Source organism: Cricetulus griseus, chromosome X (genome assembly GCF_003668045.3).
Source record: "Cricetulus griseus strain 17A/GY chromosome X, alternate assembly CriGri-PICRH-1.0, whole genome shotgun sequence".
Classification (NCBI taxonomy): Eukaryota; Metazoa; Chordata; class Mammalia; order Rodentia; family Cricetidae; genus Cricetulus; species Cricetulus griseus.
Genome location: NC_048604.1, coordinates 21,447,518 through 21,453,203, shown reverse-complemented (window position 1 = coordinate 21,453,203; position 5,686 = coordinate 21,447,518).

The following is a 5,686-nucleotide window of genomic DNA, read 5'->3' as shown; positions in this document are numbered from 1 at the left end:
ATAGTAGAATGAGACACTGATGCCAAGGAGGAGTTTTGGGGTGGGGAGCCTACCTACCATATAAATTGCCCAGCTTGCCCAATGTGGGTTTGGGCATACTGGGAAGCTTGTTCCTTTCAACACAGGAACTTTTAGACACCTGTTGGGAGGCAGCTTAGCAAAGTCACTGTCTCAGAGCCCAGCCTCAGCCAGACACGGCAGCACATGCCTGTAATCCCAGCACTCAGGAGATGGGGACAAGAGATCTGGAGTTCAAGTTCATCTTCAGCTACATATCAGTCAAGTTCAAGGCTGGGATACAAGAGACTGGGGCTTAAAAATGGAAGCTTGGCTTATGTATGAATAAGTGTGAAGTCTAAATTGACAAAATCAAAGATGGAGACACTTTGCGGCTCAGAGATGTCTAAAACCCAGACAGGGAAATGGATGACAGGGGCGGGGCAGGGGGGCATGTCTTTCCCTGACTAAATGTGGATGATTTTGTAATGTGCTATGACAGGTTGTCATAGGGAATGAGCTACTGTGAGACCAACCTTGTACTCAGACCCTTCCACATCCTCCCTCTGTGGCTTATTAATCCTGCTGGGATCGGCTGATGGCCCTTCAGTCATCCAGGAGGAATGGCCTCCAATTCATTCCAGGAGAGCCCCAAGCCCTCTGGTCTTTTGCACTCCCTGTGTCCTGGGTCTGGAAAGTTCTTCCCTCAGGTCTTTGCAGGCTGTACCGTTTCCATCATTCCGGTCTCAGCTTAAATGCTACCAACTCATAGTGATCTGACTATCCACAATGACACCACAGTCTCTTCCCTCAGTTTACATATTTTGTGCTAGATTCATGGGGTCACAGATCCACTCTAGAGATACTTACGATCTAAAACCACCACCACAAAGAGTAAGTACACGTATGCACTGATCACCCTGTGCTATGCATTGTTTCACACACCTCCCTTCTATTCGGCTTAGTTCAATAAAAGCCCACTTTTCACAAATGAGGCTAAGCTCAGAGAGGTCAAAGAAGTTGCGTGAGGTCACACAGCTGGCTAGTGTAAAATGAGCTATAATTAGTCATTAACCTGGGGAATTCCCCTGTTTTTGTTGTGGTTATTGTTGACCCAGGTTGCTTAGGAAGTGCTACATCAACTCCTCCCGTAGTTTAGATCCTGTCTGCTGACAGTTGTGGTAAATAAACAACTTCCCCGATACTGCTGAGTTTTTGCATCAGTTTCGTACCTGATGAGGACTTTTGAACCTCAGCCCTTCTCTGAGCACACAGGGCGCAGTCACTGATCTCAGCAGGGAAGTCATGTATGCAAGAGTTTGTCTCTACTTGAAGTTAGGGTCTCACAGTGGCCTGTTTAGTTCACTCTAGGAAGGCTGCTCCTAAGCCCCACGTCTGCCCCTAAGGAAGAGTCAGAGTCCAGGAGTATGACAGTATGAAGAGTGTTACACACAGCTCACAAACAGCTGAAGCCCTGACCGCCCTCATGCAGGTACAATTAATTCTTGGTCCCGAGATTCTAGTAGGAAATGCAACAGCCTAGAGTCCTGTGTTCTTGTGGTCTGCATGGTGTAGTAGAGATGGGCAGAAGACAAAGAAATTGAACATGCAGAAATGTCACTTGGTGATAAACATCATTGGAGAAAAATAAAGCATAGAAGGAGACTAAGGAATAGGAGCAAGTTTAAATATGGTGGCCAGGATAGGTGTTACTAAGAAAGTGACTTCCTGGACAAAGATGGGAAGCGGGTGGAGATGCCACCAGGAGCCAGGCTCCATGATTTGTATATACAAGGCCTTCTGCACTGGCCTGGTATGGCCTAGGTGGATCTTTTCTCTTTGGGTGAGGCTTGGCATAAGAGGTTAAGTACAGAGGTAAACCCCCACCCCTAAGCTTTAGAAATGGCCATGCCAAAGGACCCCATCCCCTACAAATGAAAGGGGCAGGCAGAGAGCCTCAAGGACAAAAGCCTTGCTCTCTGCCTGCCTTCTTCATTTACTAGTTTGTATCTTCAGTGTGAAAACAGCCCTGGCATAGGTGTCCTCCATCAGTCCCCATACTGCAGTCACTCCCCCGTGAAGAGCTGTATTTGAAGAGGTATGGTTTATAATGTCTTTTTCTTTTAGCACAGTGCTAATGGGGTCATTGTCGGGGATTTAATTCCACACTCAGCTTGATTGTGAGCCTGACTCTAGCATCAGATTTGAACTGGAATACCAACCTAACCATATACTTAGTGTCTGACCTTGCATGTAAGTCCATTTCACCTTCCAAACAGTATTTACTCTTATTTAGTTAGTTAACATATTTCAAAATAGAGTCTCATCTAGTTCAGGGTGGACTTGAACTGAAGGTGTAGACAAGGGTGGCCTTATTCTCCAGATCTTACCTTCTGAGTGATGGGATTACAGGCATATGCCACCATACCTAATTTTTACAGTAATAGATGTCAAACCCAGGGCCTTGTGGATGCTAAGCAAGCACTCTAACAACTAAGCTATAGCCCCAACCCTGATTTTTCATCTATAAAATGAACCTAAAATATAATACTGTCCTGGTAAGGTTGTCAAGGTTGAGGCCATCTTTGTAAAGCACCTACCACAGCCTCTCACATAGTAGGTGATCTATAAGCACAAGATTCTATTACTGTTCATTACTGAGGCTGTACCAAGCACTCTGTACTCCAGGAATGATGCTAGGTCCTGGGAGAAGTAGCGGGAAGAACCAAAGTCACACAAGGACCAATCTGTCCGTTCCTCTCATAGGTGCTGATGCTCAGATCTAAGTGCCTCACTTGGAAGAACTTGATTCTAGGGGGAATGAACATGTAGTATAATGTCCACAAGACCCAGGCCAAGGAATATTGATGGCTGGCTCCATACAGCACCCATACCCTATCCCCACACAGTGCCAGGTGGAAGGACTGACATAGTGGAGGAAAGGGGTACCCAGACAGCATTTGTCTGTTTACTCCCCTCAGTTTCTGGCTATCACCAATGCACCATGTCCCTCCATTTGCTTGGGAAGTAGCTTCCTTTCCCAGTCAAATTCTTCCTATGTATTTATATACATTTTTTGTAATGCTGGAGATGGGATCCAAGGCTGGTGTACATGCTAAGAAAGCAGTCTACCAACTGGGCTACAGGCCCTGCCCTCTTCCTCTTATCTTTTGTATTCCATTCTATTTGTCACCAGTCCATTCACTGTCCCTGTCCTGAAGTCATTTGTAGTCAAAATGGTCAGTTGATTTCCATGTTGACCAGGAGCCTGGATTATATCTATATTTCACTGGCCCATAGGGCATCATTTACTGAATGGAAGGTAAAGAGGGGGAGGAGAAAAGAGGCCATCTCTATTCTGACTGATGGATTGGGTTCACTCACATAGGAGGGTGTTAGAAAAGCCACAAGCTATTTGGTACATGGCACAATGCAAAATGTTACAGCCAAGACATTTTGGAGCCCACAGGGAACAAATGGGCAGTGAGAGCCGTATCAGACAAAGGGGCTTAGTTATGTGTCAGCTGGTAGCAGGAACCAGTAGGTGATAAAGAGTAAAAGAGAGGTTGGTCTAGCCCAGGCCAGAGGCCAAATACCCAACATGGAGGCCTGAGAGGAAATGAAGGCAAGGCATTGAGGGAATTTGGTCATGATGGCTTCAGAGACCGTGTGTGTAGCCCTTGTTCTCCAATTCTCAATCTTCTCTCTTTCTAGCCTTGATCTTCAGCATCACTCCTGCACTTTCTCTCATCTTTAGACCATTCCCACCCCCACCCCTCCACCCCGTTATTTCATCTGCAAAAGGAAGATGCTCCTACTGGAGGCAGTTGGTGTTGCCTCTGCAGTCTTGCATTCCAGTTCTGAGATCTGATTCAGTGAGAAGGGATGTCCCAGGCAGGCTAACCTCCCAAGCCTCCTGAAAATGAATAGCTCCTGAAAGAGAACTAATGGTCAGGGCTTGGCATTCTATGGCGCTATTTACTGGGTATAATGGACAAAACTATTCTGTTTCACACTCAGGCTGGAGTCAGGCAGGAATGTCAAGCCTAGAAGGTTACCTTGCTTCAAGAATCAAATGGCTTCCTCTCAGCACCCCAGTCCCTTGAAGATGAGAGAAAGGCTAGAAGAGAAGATCTTTGATGTTGTTCAATTGAGAAATTCACCAGAAGCCCGGAAATGCCACAGTGAAGGACTCCACAGTGGGCTGCATTGGCCCGACCCTGGCCTGGACTTTGTTTTCTGATGGTAAACGTCCCCTGACATAAACACAGGCAGAGCCGGAATCACAACATCCAGTCCTCAAACAAACAAAACAGGAGCGGAACCTGTCTTGCATGGGAGATGGCTCATGCTGCAGGGTTGCAGCTCAAGGGCCTTCACTGTGGAATTTCCTGCCTGGAACATGATGGATTTTCCATTCTTGTCCTCAAGTGAACATTGGCTTTAGAGCTTAGCAGATATTCAGTGGGGCTCAGTGAAGCCCTTTGGGAAATGAGCAGCCTCTGGGTACAGTCGGGGTGGGGGGCCTCTCCTTGCTTGAGTCAGGCATGGATGAATGCTGCTGCCAGCGAATCATCCAAAGCACTATGGCACCTGTGGGTAGCTGAAGATGGAGCTTGAAGCCAATTTTTTTTTTCTACCAGCTCTCGGATGACTTCCCCAGGCACCACACTGAAGCCATCCAGATAATCTCTGCCTTCCATAAGATGCCAGGTGTTCTTGCATCCAACCCTGATTCTGCTTATTCAAGTCATAGCTTGCACCTCCCACCCTCATACCATTTGTGTCCATCCCAGAGGTAGTATGAGTAGTAGCTATGGCATGGGATCTGCTAAGTTTCATTCTGGCTCCATCCCTAAGCAGTTGTGTGGCCTTGAGTGATGCACTGAGCCTTGCTAAGCTTCTATTTCTGTATCTGTTCAATGGGGATGGTAAGGGCACTTACTTCATAGGATTGTGGTGAGCCTAGATTACTCATTATTTGCAGTGCACATAGAAAAAGACAGCATGGGGCTGGAAAGAGGGCTCAACAGTTAAGAGCACTTGTTGCTCGTGCAGAGGACCTGGGTTCAGTTTCCAGGACCCATGCGGTGGCTCACCACCATCTGTAACTCCAATTCTAGGGGTTCAATGCCTTCTTCTAGCCTCCATAGGCACCCGGTGCACTCATGGTGCATCTACATACATACAGGCAGTCAACATACAGACGGGCAAAACACATATGTTCAATAAAATAATTCTTAAAAGGGCAATCTAATAATGCAGTCATCATCTTCATAAAGTATTAAGAACATGCCATCCCTGCCTTCCTTTGAAACCCAAATCAAATGCCATGACCTGACCCACCTCAGGGGAAATGTCCCCCCACAACCTTTTAACTGGATCTTTCCTGGAGAAGAGTTTCAAGTTGCTGTTATCCTGGAGGAGGAAGCTGAGAGTTTCTGAATGCACTGATTTTAGCGAAAGATATTAGTACTTGGATCAGAGGAAGGTTTGGCCATTTCCCTTAGCCTGACCTGGGAAGGGGTTTGCTATTCCAGTGGGTCTGAGGCATTGGAGTCATCATCATGGATGTGTTCAGGTCAACAACACACATTCGCTCAGGACTTCATCTCTTCCCAGAAAGATGTCATGAGCCAGACTTACCCATCACTATCAAGTTGGGAAGATGTACGTGTCAGTGTTCCTT